Genomic DNA, 19,581 nt, shown 5'->3' with positions numbered 1-19,581 from the left:
TTCAATCTAGGCTGATAGTTGAGGTACTTAAAGAACTCATCCACTCTACCAAGTGTAAGACTGGTTGTTGGGTAAACTGGTAGGAAGCAACGCCAGGCTCTCACAAAGAAAGGCAAACACCTCACTGAGATGATAAAACATGGAAATGCCATGCCAAGATACACAAGTAAACCTTCTGTTCTATCAACATGCTCCAAGTAATAGCAAGAGCAAAATATCCAGCCTGAGCTACTTGGAAATATCAGCTATGAGAAGAAGTTGGACAACCTGGGAGTAATTTATCCTAAAGAAGAAACATCTGAACGGGGATATGACATTAGCCTTCAAATACATAAAAGATTAATGAAAAGTCGAGAGGCACAATCTGTTCCCCCTGTCCAAGGTGCACAGAAGAGCTTCAGTTGCAACAAGAAACATGATTTAGAGACATTTTTTCTATATTTCTGTAACTGTCATCAGAATCAAAACTGTCTTATTTTGTGCATGTATGTGCATGAACGTATGTATACATTTTAAAAACCTTTCACGTGAAAGCCAGCTGGTAAGTGCTAAGCTGTAAAACTGTGGCTCGGATTTCAACTGCCTAGGGAACAAGAAGAGCACTGTTTCTCTGATTCATAAAAGGGGTGTGTGCTTGTCACCACATCTCTTATTCTTTTGTCTGTAGAGAAACTGGGCATGGCTTGGGGCTATCAGCAAAGAAAACAAGCCTTTAAATAATCAGCTTCGGGCAGTTAAGTGAAAATTATCAGTATCTGGCTTTTTTAGAGGAGGGACTAGCACCTCTACCTTATTGTTTTAGGCCTCTATTTCATGTCATGGGCAACTCAGAGTTTTTATATCCGATCAATGTTGGAACACCTTCTGATCCACTTGTGGCCTCCATGTAACAGACACATAAAAGTCCCACAGAAGTATGAGGGGGATGGATACTAGAGAAGTGAAAGTTTTGAAAAGAGAAATGAACTTTTTCCCTTCTTACACCTTCAACAAGGTACAGACAGAACTAGCAGGGGAGACATACTGAGGCGGATCAAAAGTGACAGAAAGACAGCTGTGCATATCTGGCACACATTTGCTGGAATAAACCAGCATCTGTATACAATAAGCCTTGCAACATTTGGGTTTGGGAAAGATTCACTTTTCCAAGTTTTGTTGTTTATTTCTCAGTGGTGGCTCTAACAAGCACTGGCTGGCAAATCAATGTGTTTCTGAAGTTGGCAGATGTCTTTAAACCATATTTTTATCCTGGAGAGAACTGGACGAGGTCTTTATTTCATAAATATTATAGTCATTTTTTCTGCATCCTCCTCAGCCTAATTCAGTGAAGCATAAGTAAACAAGGCTGACAGTGTGGTACAACTCACCTTGAAATAAAGAAATGGGTATTTACTGACCACAGTAGGAAAAGTACTTGTTCTTTAAAATAATGGACATAAATGGTCGTATCCTTTGATAATGTAAATGGACATAGCCCTGGTGAATTGTATTATTTAACCATCAGACTGGTATTACCAGCATAGCATGGGAGGAGTATATTTTTAATACACTTTTCAAAAGATGGAAAAGTGAGGTTAAAACTGTAGACTCAAAAGTAGTATTTTTAATGTAAGTTGTCCATTAATTATTTATTTACCATTGTTATTTATTCCTCTCAGTAAATTTTTAAATTGAGATGGGACTGTATGTGCAAATTTTAGGGACTGTCTAATGGTGGCAAGAGTTATTTTTTTTTTTAAAGAACGGTGAAAAGTATCAGCTATCCCTTGATTCCTTAAAAAAATGATCGACATATATGCATTTGTGTTCAGATTATACATGAAATTGAATATATACACATGCATATTTTTTTCAGATATTATGATCCTTTCCCAGCACTTCCTCCAGTAGTATTATATTATTCATAGATGTAATCTGGCACCATACTTACTGCCACCTTGACATCAAAGAGATCTGACTATAGGTATCCACTTACATTTAAGGTGTAATACTATAATTCCTGTGTATTATATTTTTGCAAATAGAATGTTTTGCAACGCAAACTGCTTGTTACCCTGATGCTACCAATTTTTTTCGTTTCTGAATAAGACTAAAGATGCTAATAACTATCAGAAAAAAAGGAAATAAATTATTAATGGGCACTAAGAAATATCAGAAGTTACATAAAATGTCATTAAAAATTTTGCTTAGTTGGTAATTGAGGTTTCTATTAAAAACATTATTTTTCTTTATTTACTCATATGAAATTAGTAGTGTTTTATCTGTCTGTTGGCATAGGGAACCAAATTTCTTTCTATCAAATTGATTATAATGTTACATGTGGTAGAACAAGAGGTTGTAATAAAATTTCCCACAGTTTGGGATGTTTCTGAATGCTGTATTATGATATTTGTACATGCTGTGCTGCATGGAAGCTAAAGAATCATTAGGAAAGTTTGAGAAATCTGTTTATTAAAATGATGATGTTGATGATGATGTTAAAGAGCCCATATGGAACTGAACAGCATACTCAGGTGGAATCAGGAACCCAGGTTGTTCCTTTTTAATATAAAAATGGAACACCTACTGATGAAATACCTTCAAGAAACTGTCACTATTTCAGCACATGGCCTTGCTGACTATGGAAAAATGTGGTGTGAATATGGGGTTTTCTTTGCTCCTATTTACTTTTTGAAATGTGACTGCCACTGTCATTTATGGAAATGTTATTCCTACTCTTGTGGTAAGTTCTGCCTTGGTCTAGAAAAATGCACCCTTAAATAACATTACATAGTGGGATATAAGTACTACAATTCTGCAGGAGTTGGGATTCAGTAAAAAAACGTGCTTCTTCAAAAATACATTTTTAAACTCAGAAATCCTAAGTGGAGAATATCACACAAGATGTGTATTCATGTAATCAGGGAAAATACTTTGCAGCACACTATTCCAATATTTGTAATGGGGGTTAATCACAAGACAAGGGAGAAGAGACTTGTAGACAATGTTAATTTCACATGGATGACTTTGATGTAAGTTGTAAAAGGTTGAACTGTTACACAGGAGAAATATTTTGTGCTGAACAATTTTGGCTAAGAGAAGAAATAAAATTATTACAGTCCCATAGTGCCCTCCCACCTTCACCTCATGAATGAATGCCACTAAAGCTAGGAATTCCTTAGGTAAAAAGATTGCCAATCGGACAGTGACTGAAAAGTCCAGATTTACTTTTTTATCCTTTTTTTTTTTTAATATTGTGCAATATATTACATATTTATTATGTCTTAAGTTAAATTTCCATGTAAACAGCACAGCAAACTTTGAAGAGAATAACACCCTTGTAGGTGTCTGTTCTGTTGTCAAAATACGTGTTCAACAGCTTTCAGCAGCATGTTAACAACTCGTCTGACATCAAAACCATGTTTGCTCTCGTGTTGAACCTTTGTCTTGAATCTGCACTTTTAACGAAGTGCAGGGCAAGAGGATTTAAGAGTGGCTGGTTGCAGAGGTCAGTAGGTGGGAGAAACAACAGTCCTATAACTCACCTTCAGTCAATTTAACTGCAAGACAAACTCAGGATGATGAGAACTGTGCCAACCACGTATGTGTGCTGACATGCTGCAGAATGTGTTTCATGATTCATCAGCCACACCGTGATTGATTGGCCCAGCATCCTGGCAGAGCCTAGAAATTTTTTACTTGTCTCCAAATGTGTTCCATGCTTCTTCAGGCAATCTCTGATTGATTGGCATGTGGGCTGAACCTAGATTTATTTTTTGCCCATGCATTGAAATATTTGTTTGATGATTCATTGTACATACCTATTGACTGGCACATTGGCAGAGTCCAAAGTTTCTTTACAACATAAAATATTGTTTTATGATTTGTCAGGTAAATTGAGTGTTTCCTGCTGACACTTGTAGATAAATTCTGTTAGTGTGAACTGGAGAGAAGAATACAACCTTACCTTAAAGGTACTTAGGGCAGTGATGGACGATACAGTCACATTTTTTTGGAAAGAGAGAACAGCTTCTTTTGCTTGAACGTATAGTCAGTCACCATACTTTTTAAGTAGCTCAAAAAGACCTTACCTTGAAGAGACCCTGTTTGAAAATTCAAAGTGATGGCATTACTTTTACACATTGAATCTTGTTTGTATCAGTCTGGTAACTATGCTGAATAGGTCAGCCAAGTATGACTAAAACAAATAAAGGCCTCACCTAAGTCTGCAAAGAGAGCAGATTTTAACAAAAATTTAAATTGTGCCATTTTCCTTGCATCACCAAATCACACATCCATTCTCTAACTGGCTTTTAACCATACGCATATGACTTGAAATCCAAAGGGGAGATTTTAAAAGCTGGCAACAACTTTTGCACTGGCATTTCAAAATGGGAGTGACAAATCGGATTCTCTTCTCAATATTTGCAGACAATTATTCTTAAGTGATTCTGCCCTGCCCTCCCCCTGATAAATAACATTTATCCAGGGTGAAGGATTTTGTAATTCAAAAAATTATTTAATTAGCATTACATGTCATTGTGTAAGAATTGACTCCATGAAAAAAGTTTCTTGGAAGTTGATCTTTTCTTTTGTCCAGGAAGATGGATTCACCTTCTAATGTCAGGTTTCCTCCCACAGTTATTGAAACACAGAGACCATCACCTAAAATGCATCCCTTACGAACCAGGAAAATGATATCTCATATGTTTCTGCAAGGTCTGTGCACATTTCTCCAAACTCTGCCCACACTAGTATATTTCCACATCTACCAAAAATATTTTACAGCCTGTTTGGAGTCATTGCAGAACCATTTTCCCAGGCAAAATTAAGCCTGAATTGTAGTTGTAACTCTTGCTATTCCAGGAAAGAAATATTAGTCTTCTATGCTTTCAACTCTTCTGCCCCCATAATTAGCCTATTCTTATTTCTACTTGGAAAGCAAGGAAGGGCATAGATTGAGCAATGTATCACACAGATCAGTTAACAAAATTGGTGCTCCTGGGGTAACCAAAGGAATATATGATAAGAAAGAAGAGGGAAAAAAATGAAGAGAGAAAAGCATAAGGTTTTTGCAATACAGAGGAACAGAAAAAAGGAACTTCACTCCCTTCTAAGTGATCTGTAAAATAAAGGCATTAAAACTAAAATTATGCTATGAGCTGATAAATCATAGCACAGCAATAAAAATCATGGAAGAATTGGAAAGGATGTCTTTTGATGAAAGTCACAACCTAGGTAGTGTTAAGCTCCTTGCCAGGAAAAAGAGGCTATGGGCAACAGTTTCCAACTAAGATGGCTTCCTAGATTAGTCCATAAGGTTCTCCTGGTTGAAGGAAAACCATTAATTTTCCTTCTTCTTTTCTCCCTTCCTCCTCTTTCAGTGCAGGATTTCCTTCTCTGGGCTCGCCTCCAGGCATGGCTGTCACAAGAAAGGGCTACCGCATTCTGCAGCTGAAATTGCAAAGGGATCAGGCAGCAAGTGAAGGTCTCCTTCCCTCCCTCCCTCCCTCCCTCCTGGCCTCCCTCACTCCCACTGAACGTCTGCATTTGCATTCCTTGTGACTTTATGCAGCTGAGGCATCACGTATGTCATGACTTCGGCAGGTCTCTTGACATTATTGCAGGGTGCCACTTTTAGTTCTTTGATAGTCCTTCCCTCAATCCTTAAGAAAGGATTGGTATCAATACCAAGCCAAATGTTTATCTCCTAACCTTGTCTGCATCAAAGAAATCTACCTAGCTTTATAAAGAAAGAGGATTAGAAAATTCACTGTTTTCTCTTTAACTGATGTATTTCTTTTGGATTTTGGCTTACAATGACTAAACTTTTACTGACTCCTTCACTCCAAGAAAGGCTCCTTAAATCTTAAATTCCACTGCAAAAGAGATTTCATCAATTTACAATTGGTTTTAGAAGTACTAGCTAAATAGGAACAATTAGCAGTTACTTCTTTAAACCATTTTTTTATTTCCATGCTTCTTGGCTTGTTCGAGTATGTAGAAATAAATTGACAAGAAATAATTAATATAATCCACATGAGAGAGAAGTTGATGGGAATGAAAACAAAGAAGTCAATTGTGCATTTTTAAAATAACTGGACTTCAGTTTATTGAAAGGCATCCTTTTTTTACCACACTATGAGCTAAAGCCTGAGATGCTATTTATGAGCCTGTAGAAACTGAACAAAAAAATGTTATTGGGGCCTCAGGACGTGCTTATGTTGCCTACAGACTGGTCTAAAAAGACAATGTGTAATATGTAATGTGCACTGATTTGCATCTTGTGAAGTCACTTATGCACTTGCCAAGAGCAAAGTATTGGTGGGGTGTGTAAACACTTTAATTTTACTTGGTGTGTTTTTCTGTCATCTTGTAAATTTTGTGGGCATTTATGACTGCTTGAACAGTGGAAAATTGTTCTCATAAAAACACAGAAGGTTTTGAAGCAGGATTATTGCAAAAACGAAAGTCAATAAAATTGGGGTCAATTTAAACACTTTAAAGACGCTCTCTGCTAATAAAAGACTTAGACAAATATATCACTAAAGCTTTCTCTGAATCAGACTGACAGATGTCAGCACTGAGACACGGTACTTTACACATTAGATACTGACATAGTTTATTAATTTTGTAATCTAATTTGGTATTTTTTATCCTCAAATGGGTTGGGTTAAACAGCACAAAAAATTTAGAAAGCATTTGTATTTTCATTAAACAATAATTCATATCTTTCTAAACTTTTGCATTTTAACATAAAAGCAGAGTACACTATGGAAACGTACATACCAAAGAGATAGTTGCACTTGTATGCAAAACCAAAACCAATACCAATGACAAACCCGAATTTTATGCATTACTTGTCCTGTGTACCTTCTGCTTAAAAATGAGAAAATAATGTAAGAAAATTTAAATGGAGGCGAATTAAGCAATTTTGGGGCTTTACTTATTTCTGATGCTGCTCTGGGAGAATGTTTCTTGGCTGCAATGTACTTACCCATCTGTTGAAGAGGTGGCCATAACCCATCAGTCATGAGAAGCAGCGATGGGCCCTTCACCCAGATAGCTGCTGTAAGGAAGGGTCATCATGGAGACTTCCACATCCAGTTTTTTGCAGTTACAGCTGCGAAGAAGAGCAAGTGGCCACTCCTTCTCCACTTGCTTCTGCACCTCTTGATCTCAAAGAACTGTAAGGTGTCAGCGGTGTGATTACAAGCAGATAAGGAATAACAAGTAAGACAGCTGATAACCCAGAGGTCATTAATTTTCTCTTCCAGTGAAATCCACATAAAATCATTGGTTAATTTTCAGATTCTTAGAGGAGGAATGTATTACTTACATCTTATTTATCCCTGGTCATGCTAAAAAATATTACTCTATAATGAACATCTGCACACTGCAATATGAAATGAAACCAGCTTATTCTTATATGATAAAATGTGTCCTGACATTACAACTTGACAGCTATTGAAGAAGGGTCAGACAAAATTATTTTTTGAGAGAGTCTCAGCTGTATAACACTTGGCATGCTTTGTGTTGTATGACGGCCCATGATTGATAGTCTGAGCAGTAGTGCTGGTACTTGTGTATTCACGTGCATGAGGAAAGCACAGGCCCGGAGTACTCCTCTCTTTCCTGAACCATGAAGACTGTCAAGTGCATTTAAGGCTTTGTGTACCTAGAACCAGCCATTTCTGCCTCCCAGGCCCTCAGATTGGAGCTCCTCTGATAATAAAATTCCCAAATAATTATTACTGCATTATCACAGGAATCCTGACTCCAGCCCTGCATCACGCTGCCCCTTCATTGAATGCAGTCTGTAATGTATAGGTTAGATTTTTATGAGGAAAAAGCCAGCTCCATCTGCGTGCCCAGAGAGAAAATATTTCAAAATAACAAACAAAGTAGTATTTCCATAAGGGCAATCGGTGACACGAAGGGCAACACTTCTAAGGCTGAACACAGCAGTACATGTAGCACTTCCAGCGACGTGTAATTAGTGGCAAAATCCAACAGGTGGCACAAAAGTATTTGAATTTTATATTGATTTAAATCATATGCCGTTAAATTAGCAAATAAAGTACGGGGACATTTTTAGTAAAAAAAAAAAAAAAAAAAAAAGGCGGAGGGGTGGGGGTAAGGAAAAAAGGGAGACGCGTTATCCCGAAGCGGCGAACGACGCCCGCCTGTGCCGAGCAGCGGGGCGAGCCCCGCGGCTCGCTGCCCCCGGGCCGCCCCGGGCAGCCGGGCCCCGGAGCCCCGGCAGGCGACACGGCGCTTCCCTCGCCCTTCTCGGCAGCGGCTCGGCCGGCGGCAGGAGGCGGCGGCCGGGCGAAGGCCGTACACCCCCTCAGGCCCCCAAACCCACGGCCCCGGCTGGCGGCAGGGAGGGAAGCGGGGCGGGCGCCCTCCGCTGGCCGCCGCGGGGCCGGGAGCGGGGCCGGGAGCGGGGCCGGGAGCGGGGCCCGGAGCGGGGCCGGGAGCGGGGCCCGGAGCGGGGCCGGGAGCGGGGCCGGGAGCGGGGCCCGGAGCGGGGCCCGGAGCGGGGCCGGGAGCGGGGCCCGGAGCGGGGCCGGGAGCGGGGCCCGGAGCGGGGCCCGGAGCGGGGCCGGGAGCGGGGCCCGGAGCGGGGCCCGGAGCGGGGCCCGGAGCGGGGCCGGGAGCGGGGCCCGGAGCGGGGCCGGGAGCGGGGCCGGGAGCGGGGCCCGGAGCGGGGCCCGGAGCTGCTCCCGCCAGCACTGCCTGCTTGTGGTCCGCCCGGAGTAAGCGGAGAGGGGATGGGAGGAGAGGGGAGAGAGAGGCTCACACTAACCCCGGAGCAGCCCCCATAAATAAATAAACCCGCCGTAAATAAACCCACGGGTAAAGATCTTGGTCCTTCAGCGCTAGGCAGCACTGATGGTGGCTTTGAACCCCTGAGAAGGCAACTGAGATGTTTTTAAGATGGGTTTGTCCTGGAGGTTTGTGTGGAGAGGGAGGAGAAATGAGGGTTCGCAGACACCTGTGGACAAGGAGCGTTATAAAGGCAAGAGTTGCCTGGCATAGTGACACCCACGAGTTGCAATCACGGCTCAGTCTTCCAGCTTGGAGTGTACTAAACACATGTAAAGGGACTTACATAAGAGAGAGGATGAGTTCTTGCACAGTAATATGGCAAGGAGGAAGGGTTTTAAGCTAAAAGAGGAGGGATTTAGATTGGATGTTGCAATGAAATTTTTTACTGTGAAGATGCAGAGACACTGGAACAAGTTGCCCAGACAACCCGTGGATTCCCCATCTCTGGAAGTGTTGAAGGCCAGGTTGGACGATGCTTTGAGCAACCTGGTTTAGTGAAAGGTGATCCTGCCCATGACAGTCACGTTGGAGCTAGATGATCTTTAATGCCTCTTGCAACTCAAACCATTAAATCCGTGTTTTCATACGGTGAATGTTAATTGTTGAAATGCTAAAATGTTAGTCCAGGCCTTATGAGTAGGTTCAAAACTGTGTGACATGAATTCTGTGGTTACTGTCTTAATTTGCTACTAAATTATTGTAGTGAGTCAGGTGGAGTTTTACTGACATTTTTGTTTCCAGACCTGAATGTAGAAGACATATAAATGGCTTGAATTCTTACGCAGTGGTACAGCTAAACCTGAGACTTACATGCAAGTCAAAGGCATTTTCAGAAAGTTTCAAGATGCCTGGTTTGCTAAATTGACTGGGAGACAAAGAAGGAGATGTGAAAGAAAAATTGGGCAATTGCCATAAGTAAATGGGAGGGCTAGTTTTGCATAGACATTTGTGGCAAAGTTCTGTAAAAGACTTGAGCCTGGGATAAAAGATATTAATTCATGCCACTTTACAGTTTTGTTCCTAATTAAACAAATTGTGAGCCCATCAGCTGTGACCTGTAATAGAGCCAACCTTCAGATAGATAAATGTCAAAAATGTCAGCTTCTTAGTGAGCAGATCCTGTGCTTGAAACAGGATCCAGTTTCCAAGGTGCAAACTGATGATCTCTGTTCCTGTGGATCCAAGCTGGAGCAATCATGGTAGCAAATGGCTAATGTGCTGCCACTAACCAAAAGGGATCTTCAATTGGATCTCAGAGAGCAATCAAATTATACCACTATGCAAATGAAGGAGGAAAAAACCCCAAACCCAGTTATTTGGCCTTTTTGTGCAAAAAAAACAGAAAATAAAACAACGACCTGGACACAAAAAAACATACTTGTAAATTTGGGTAGAGCTGACATTCACAAGTGTCAGACATGAAAAGTTATTCAGTTGTTGGAGGAATGGAAGGATATAAAATAGAAGCAGCAAATAAAATTGCAAGGGTGAACCTAAAATATCAGGTCTGGTCTAGATAGCTGGAGAGCAATAACATAGGTCTGGCTATAAAGTGCACTGGCATGGTGACTCTGGGCAAGGAAACCTGGTATTAGATGTGGTAAAAATGAAATTGAAGGAATAAACATGTAGGAAATAAATAGAAACAGCAAAAGATCTGGGTTCTGAGAGCTCCAATAGGCTTTAACTGCTCTAAGCAGCCTCCATGGGGCCTCGTCCACAACTGTGTCCATGGACCCAGAAGCCTCTCTTCAGCTCCAGCTTGGGACTGCTGGTGTGACCCTAACTCCTGAAGAGACCTCAGACCTGTGTTGTAGGTAGTCTCCCAAATGGATGCCTTTAGACATTCTTTATTGCCTGTCTTCTGTCTTGTCTTTGTTGTCTGGGTTGACTTTAGACCTGTGTTGTAACATCATTTCCACTTCTTTCTCTTGTACAGGCTCATCATATTGATTCATCATTTTTCCATCTCTGGGACTACCAGAGGGCCCTGTTCCCTGTGTGATCTGTGTCCTGGGTTCAGATGTGGGACACTGCTGTGGTCACTGCAAGGCACTGCCTGTACTGGGTCATCCTCCTCACCTTGGGGTTTGTACTACCTCAGGGAGCAGCTGGCCCTGGCTGCTTCCTGACACAATGGAAATCCTTCTAACTCATTTAAATCAGTTGGATGGTAGTTGATAACATGCATTTAACCAAGACTGAGCTAACTGAGCCTGGCTGTTTTACCTGTAAAATTTATTAAGAAAGTGAAAATACAAGGGCTAAAATAATAGTTTGGACTTCTGTATGATAAACAACTTTTTAGTAAGTGTCAGGGAAAACATCCTGAAGTTTCACCCATGTGAGTTCCTCATGCAGGTGTGGGCTAGGTGAGGCAAATTGCAGGAGAGAAGTATGATTTCAAAGTTGTTTCTTTCACTGAATGTGTTTCCTGGCTCCAGGGATAGAAACCATAATGAGTGGGAGCTCAGTGAAGTGGAGGGATTTGTTTAGTCTTGCCTCTTGTCTTGAATCTTTCTTAATGGGATGAAATTAGCAGAATTCCTTTAAATAGAAACTCCCTGACAGTTATTTTGCTAAATAACCCTCAAAATTAGCAATTACTCAACAAAAGTGAGGGTTGCTGCATGGAATGAAGCTGTGGATGTGTTAGAAAGGGAAAAAAGCACAGAAGGGAGCAAGAAACTCTTGTTCTAGAACATAGCTAAGATTTTCTAAAGGGACCAAAAAAGCCAACATAGATGTAATGAAAGGTGTTAGCATAAGCTGTTTTCTGATGAATACTGAACCAGTCAGTAGTTCTCTGACCAACTACTGCCATCAGAGAAGAGAGTTGACAAAGGTTATTGCAAGTCTCTCAAGAAATGTGGAGATTCACGATCCCTGACTCTTCATTGTGGTTTGTTCTTCAGCATGAGCTGAAACAGGTAGGGTAATAAAGAATACAGTGTCTGTATTCATACTTGTCTGTATTTATGGCATAGTATGATGACTGTGTTGTGCAGTAGATACCTCTGGGACTGAAACATTATGAATAATCTGTGATAGGTATAAGGCAAAAAATCTGAAATTAAGCTGACATAAATTGGAGCTGCTTCAAAAAGAAGTTGTGTTCCTTTGGCTTGTGGTCAAGGAAGAGGGAATTCCTACTAGCGATGACAACATATACTATATAGGGATTACTAGTACTGTAAACACTCCCAGATGTGTGCAGTTTTACAGTTTTTAAAAATAGCTGCTTTTGTGCAAGGAGAAGGAAATCCATTTGAATGTGACTTGACACTGACATGGTTAAAACCATCTGTGTTGGCCTCCTTGGGTTTCAAAACGGATTCTTGCATTCATGAGCTTGGATGGTCTTGAAACAAACAAAAAGGCTAACAAGACAAGATCAATGACTCAAACAGAAAATCTGAGCTCTATAAAAATAGAAGTAAATGCACCACTGAGTATTGGGTAAGTCTAAGGAGTATAAGGAATCTTTGTGACTAAGTCACTGTATGCATTTGGCTCCTTGGAATCAGCAATCCTCAGACCCCTGGCCAGCTGGAAAATCTGCAAAGTGATGATGTCATGGCATCTGACATGGATGTCAGACAGAGATGCAGCACTGCTGAAGGGTGGGGCACAGTAGAAGGTGGGGAAAAGTTAATTGCTGGGTTTTTCTTGAAGTTGGATACAAGGTGCTGGGCTAAAGTAAGTGTACTCATATATTCTTTGAAGGTCTGTGTGGTTGTAGGTTCTGTAGTCACAAATGGGATTTGATCACTGTAAGCAGCTGATGAGTTTGCCTATGGCTGCACAAAACCCAACACAAGTTATGAAATTCAAGTGAAGCTATCCATGAACCTAAATTAAGGTGTAAGGGCCCAAGTGGAGCCAAAATATGTAATAGTAGGGTACCTGAGATGGCTGTCTGAAAACTAATAGGTTTGATGATGACTGGTGGTTAAATATTTATTACAGTTTACATAAAATATAAAAATAATACGTAAAGTCTGAGAAAAGATATACCAGAAGACATATGTTTAAAAGAAAAAAAGGAAGATATAACTTGCATGGTTAGAGACTTCTTGATAAAATAAAAAAACTTGCATCTTATTAGAGTTTAAATAATTGTTTTAAGAACTAGGAATTATTAGTGATTGATTAGTATGCTTATTGGTGCAACTGAAAGGGGGTTTCCAAGGTTATGTCATGATTCAATATCTCCAGACTTCTGTCTGCCTCTTACATGGGGATACCAGTATCTCATATGAATTGTGACTGATTAATGACATTCTCTATGCAAATGTGATCTGAAATGTGTTATGTGCTTTTTATCATGCTGTTTATTCCTTGGACCTAGTGTGTGTGAATCACTTCAGAGATCTGTAATTTGTTCCAAGGACCAATTATAGTTCTTAGGAAATATAGTGCATAATCTTCTCAATGCTTCTTTAACCAGACACTGTATAATCAGTTGATATTCTCATAGCCCAAATAGTCTTCCTAAAGGGTCATTCATTTAAAACTAATAATTTAATATACAACCAAAATGTCAATTGTCAAAAATCCTACACTGGATTCTTTCAAGGTCGAAACCTCCACTGGAACCATTTTCTAATGGCTGTTTAATGGTTGTCTGATTCCAGTTGGTTTAGAGATGTCTGAAAAGATCATCAGGCCAATATCTAGAAGAGTTTCTAGAGAAACAGAGGTGGATTTTAGGGAAGTAGACCAGTAAACTCAAATATGTGGAAGATACAGTTTTCCAGGAAACTGGTCTGAGAGATAAGAGACCCAAAGGGAGACAGATATCCCTTGAATACATGAGTAGTAAAGACATACATAATTTCCCATTCTGCATGAAAAATAAGAAATATAGTAAGATAGCATCTTTTCAAAATTGTTCTTTATGTCTGGTAAAAGAAAGACACAGAAAGGAAAAAAAAAGATCAGGTTATTCTTAGAAGCATAGCAAAACTAGGAAGATAATGGCACAAAAAAGAAACAAATTGGAGAGGTCACAGGAAATAATTGTCTATGTACCCTAGCATTAAGAGAAAAGTCAAGGAAATTGTCATCTCTGGAGAGATGAATTTGATTAATTTGGACAAACTACACCTAGGAGGCAGATGTCATTAATGTTTTTTTTTAATCAATCTTCACTAAAATGACCATCTACAAGAGGTAGCTAATTCATTGCAGTCCAGTGAGAAAGAAGGGAGAATCTCAGCTTTGAATGAGGCATGTACAGTTTACACTATCCCACCTAGCAGGCAGATAAGATTGGTAGATTCTCCTGAATTGGCTGAGCCCGTGGTGCCTCCTCCCAGGGTGACTGCAGAATTATCTGCTGTAATCAACTGCCTCTGCAGCCAGACCTGGGATAGTGTGGTTGCTCATGGCCTTGTAGTGTGTGTGCTCTGTGTTGCCAAATGAAGTGAAAATTGTATTGTTACTTGAAGTTATTTTGTCTTCTGCTTTTCTGTCACTGGGGAGTGACATAGCTTCCTGTTCTACAAAGTTATTCCAGTTTCCCACCAGTGATTAGATTTGTGTGGCTTTGCTCTCCTGCATCTAAAGATGTGCAGCTGGCACACTAAAGGACTTTAGAGACATTTTTCTTATGGTAGTTGCTAGTTTAGAGATAGTCACTGAGTTATAGGTTTTACTTGGGCTGTTTAATTTGCATCCTTGACAGCTGGGAATATCAGTGTCTATAAATTCATTCCTGTACTAAATTTAGAGCAAGTATAGAATAGTTCTAATTCTAGCCTGAAACTGGTGGTCTGTTTAGTAAAAACACATCAAATGTAGTAGTCATTAAAGTGGTATTTTTTTTCTAGTCAGTGTTGTTCTCTGTTACAACCCGCCCCTAAAGGCAAGTATAACTGAGGTTCTTGTTAATAGATCCCTTGGTGTGGATTAGAGTGAAATGACACTGAATGACTAGTTTTTATCTATCTATCTATCTATCTATCTATCTATCTATCTATCTATCTAATCTGTATGTAGGGTTTACTTTAAAACACTTTGCTTGCAATGGAAAGGAGATACGTAGCCATTTTGATTATTATCTATAGTAATATAACAAAGTATAAGGGTATCACTTAAGAAGATATATGAGGAAAAGAAGGAGAAAGGATAAGATGATAGAAAGATATCACCACTGGTGGATCCAGCAATGAGACTTGATGCAATTTAGATATGTGTTGGTCAAAATTATGGTCACGGTCTTGATTCTTTGGGAATGGGGGAAGCTCCCACCGGATAAAGTTCAGTGGATTAAAATAAGTTCAGTTCAGGTGGGAGCACCCAGGTACTGCCCCTAGAGGCAAGTTTAACAGTTTCTTGCAACACCTTGGATAATGCAGAGTCCTCAGATGGAAGGCCTCAGAAAAAAGTCTAGGGGAACTTTGGGGGTCTTTGATGGTTTGTGACACCCTCCAAGACATGACAGCTGCCTCTCACATCAGGGTAGTTGAGCCAGTCATGCCCCTTTAGAAGGGATGAACACCTTCAGGCCTGTGTGTGAATACCATGGGGAGTTTTCTCACCTGAGCCAGCTGTGTAAGGGAGCACATTGGCAAGATAAAAAGCACAATCCCACCTAGCAGGATTTGCTTCTTATCAGCCTTCTCTCTTATCTGGCTCAAAACCAAGCTTGTTGCTAAACAAAGGTTGGTTTGTCATGGTCATCCTCTGGCAGTGGAAATGCAGCCCCTTGTCTTATGCAGATCAGAGGTTTTTCCAACACGCAATCTCTCCTCTCCTTAGGTTGGCCGGGGGGGGGGGGGGGCCTTTGCAAAATTGGTTTCGGCAAAGCATTCTGCTGCTTTTGTAAATGGCAGATTGTTTGATTCATTAACATTTCAGTCTTGACATCTGTGGAAAGTAAACTAGATCAAAGTTTTATTTTTATGGTATTTAAAATCAATATCTCAAAGCTATTTTTCATAACAGAATAATACTTTTTAAATGTGGTTTAAAAACTTTGGGTAAGATTTTTATCCTTTGCTAAATTAAGAGATGTTTGGGTAGTATATTGGAGAAAAATAAGTGTGTGTATGTATGTGTGTGTGTGTGTATGATGTAAAGATCTCTGTGCAGAGATGCTGGATAGATATATAGCATCTACATGTATTTTGTATTTACACACATGCAACAAAGATAAATTTCTGGAATAGAGTCTTATTGATAAAGAGAGCATAATTTCATAAAAACACATGTAAGGCAAATACAGAAGTACTGTAGAAATACAGCAGTTACATACTGCTGCATAAGTGTTATTTTCTACTGCATGTTTCTCTAGGTGTGTGCACATGCATCCTTGTCTGTGTGTCTCAGTCCTGGTGCCAGTGGATTCAGAAGCTGCCGCTTGTTCTGCTTTTCAGCATCTGTGGGTGCACATACAAGTCAGAGGGTCTCACAGAAATGATTCTGTCACCTACAGAATGGTGGGGACCAGGCTACGTGTGGGTCCAGCACATCCTGCCACAGTCTGCAGTTACTGAATATCTCCTCGTGCTTTGAGAGAAGGGCTGAACCTGCTTTTTTGTCTTCGGCACTACAAAACGACTTTGTGTGCGATAAGAATCTTTTTCTGATTACATGAACTGAAGATTAAACAGCTATTAATACAGTAATTACTGAGACAGGAATCTAATGGTGTGATTGTGAAAAGTGTCACGGAGTACCTTAGAGTAAGAAGTGTCTATAATCACTCTTAGATGATTGAAGTACATGCTGCTAATACTAGATGTGGTTTTGTCTCTTAGACCCAGGCCGTCTCTTGCATACAGCTCTGTCCCATCCCTTCTGCTGGCAAAAGTCTTCAGGTAGCAATGCTGTGAGCTCAATCTGTAGCGACCCGAGGGAAAAAAGATGAGATCAGACCCTGATCTAGATTCACACTGCAGCTGTATTAACACCTGGGCAAGGCAGATTGTATGTAAGCATGGCTGAGGAGTAGGAAGGTGTGCAGGACTTTCCCACTTGGCAGTAGGCCACGTTTAGTTTCTGGATCTGGGGCTGAAGTGATTGCTCTAAGTGAGATCAGAAATTTTTTCTTATTCTAACTGATAACACAGTGGCTCTGAAAACTGACTGCAGAAAAGGTGGTTCTCTCTTTTGGGATAAAATATAGCTGAAATAAATTTTTATCACTGGGTGATGTTCCTATTTTGTCTATTTTTGTCTTCTTGGCAGAATCAAGATCTAAAATAAAAAAATCATTCTGAGAAATTTGTGACATATCCATTATACATAAAAATCAGATGTGACATTCTTTCACTGCTATTTATTCCATGTGTTGAAATGTAAAGCTTCCTGTGGACTATGTTGTAAGAGAAATACTGGTTAATGAAGCATTTCATAAATACTTGGTGTATATATTGAGCAGATTTTGTGAGAATTCAGACTTCTAGTACAGGGTAACAATAAGGAGCTATGGAGTACTAGGACATTTTTAGCAGAGATCAGTATAAAATTAAAGAGCTCAGTTCCAGAGAATGAAGATAGAAGCATATTTTGCCCTCAGTGGTTGTTCCATGCTATGCTTTTGTTATATGATGTGTCATTGTTTGTTTAATTAAAAATCCCTCTTGATTCCATTGAGAATGTAGCCAAAAGAAACAGTGCAATACCAGTTTTTTTGGACTCTGCCACTGTACTGCATATTGTAAAAATGATTAAGATATGTTAAGAAAGTGAAGTGTTTGTTAAATTCTGCTAAAATATACATTAGTTTGCATACATATATATAGACACACAGATGCACACTTTTATAGAACATAGTGAGTGTAATTTTAGAAGTCATAAGTGTCAGCAACTTCTGTTCATACCATTTTGGACATGATCAAAGTGAGAGGAACCAAAGCATAAGTTTAGTGGGATCATTTTCCAAATTAGGAGAAATGATGGTATTTGATAACGTGATGTTGATGCAGAGCATTTATTCAGGTATTTGTTTACTGTAGCTTAAATGACTTCACTGTGTAATAGGTGTACTTTAAAAAAGAAGTAGTATTATACTGTTTTATTGTAATAAAAATGCTATTTGTGCAATAAGGCATGAACTCTGATCTCATTACACAGGTTGTATATACAAATGGCTGAAATTTTGTATACGGGCTAGTTTGTGTCCTTAATTAAGACCTTTGTAAACCAGAATTCTTCTTCAAGAAAAAACTTCCTGAGTCTTTAACATTTAATTCCAGGCTTGCAAGGGAGTGGCAGATTTGGTTAGAATTCTGCAGGAAAATAGAAAGTGAAATTGCTTAATTTTTCTTAGAAATACTCAAAATTGCATAAACTGATGTATGGATATGCTGAAGAAGTACTTAGAGATCCATTTAATCTGAAATTAGACCCTGCTGTGGTTCAGGCCTGTTCAATGACTGCACTGCAGAGTATGCCAATGTCAGTAGTGGATATATAGGGGCCATCTGGATAAAAAAGTATAAGGATTAACTTAAATGTGGGTAATCTGTGGGACATCATACCAGTTACAGCATGTACCTGAAATGTTGAAACTCAGACATCGTAATCTTAGAAACTTCCAAAGAACAGGAAATTAAATAAAATTATGAGATTTTTCCTGTCTCCCTTTTCATCCCATTTCTTCACCATGAAACTTCTTGGTTTCATGCACTTCGTGCACTTGCTTCTGCTGCTTAAGCCACTGGTTAATTGTGCCTTCAGTGTATGGTCAGATGCCACCAGTGGTGATGCTTGTCAGCAGTGTTGGACCATTAGTGGAGTGAGGTGTTTAGAAGGCGCGGCTTCCGGAAATTCTTGAAAATTTTCTCAGTTTGTCCTGTCATTAGGTTTGGGCATATTCTTGTTGATGCTTCAGACCTTTTTGTTATTTAGTACTTTGGTTTGGGAGAGGTGTGCTGCTTTTAAAGATCTGCCTGAAGATCATGGCTAAGTGACATTGCAGATTGTAGTCAATTTTTCAGCAGCATGAAAAATTTGAAGCATGCCTGGGTCAAAGCATGAGTGAAAGGTGATTCTGAGGCTGCTGAATGGTCAAGATCCTCAGGATTTTTGCAACTGTATTTACATGTGGTGATGGAAAACCATAGTTACTGTGGGCTGGCATGTCCAATTCCTTGTTGAGTTTGTGGAATGGCAAAGAAAGTTGCCAGAACTGTCTTGCAAAGCCAAGTGTGTGAGAAACTCTACTGCCTTAAAAACAGAGCTCAACCACTAGAGTATTTTTCAAATATTTTCTTATGTGTTGTCAACTATATCCTCAGATGAGGAAAAAAGGGAGAGATTGCAGCCTCCGTCTTATTGTATTTGTGATAGTTTATGTTTTGTATTCCTCTTGCTACCCATGCCAATCTTTGTAGTCTGTCAAACTGTAAAACAGATGAAACACTAATTCAGCTCCTGGCCCAATTTATATAATCTTTTTTTTTTTTTTTTCCCCCAAACTCACCACAAATCATGATATGCCATTTTTGTCCTTTTATTTTCTTTTTTCTTTTTCTTTTTTTTTTTTTTTTTAATATTGTCTCTTTTCTTTTCCATTTTTTTTTCTTATTATTTTTTTGGCTCTACCTTGCTATACTGTGCCAGGAAAAAAGCTGGCAAGTTCCATTCAATTTCCATGTTATTGTTTAGGTTAAATGACCCTCATAATCCTTGCAGCATTTTTCAGCTCTTCAGTTGTAGTTGATAGCCTACTTTGTAACATTTCTTCATTTAATCAGATTTGGACTCTGCTCTAGCTGTCTGGAATTCAGTTTCCTATGTATCCTATTACCTTTG

General features: G+C 39.6%; 1 long non-coding RNA gene across 1 annotated transcript; it reads left to right on the top strand.

Annotated features, from left to right (window-relative positions):
• The first annotated feature begins 8,975 nt into the window (after positions 1-8,975).
• LOC144247566 (uncharacterized) lies at positions 8,976-16,635 on the top strand. The gene is made up of 3 exons (XR_013341207.1): positions 8,976-9,315; positions 10,754-10,902; positions 16,115-16,635. It is a non-coding gene; the product is annotated as an uncharacterized LOC144247566 (long non-coding RNA).
• Positions 16,636-19,581: the final 2,946 nt, after the last annotated feature.

This window comes from Lonchura striata, chromosome 1, assembly GCF_046129695.1.
Source record: "Lonchura striata isolate bLonStr1 chromosome 1, bLonStr1.mat, whole genome shotgun sequence".
NCBI classification, from domain to species: Eukaryota; Metazoa; Chordata; class Aves; order Passeriformes; family Estrildidae; genus Lonchura; species Lonchura striata.
This window is presented reverse-complemented; position numbering and strand designations above follow the sequence as displayed.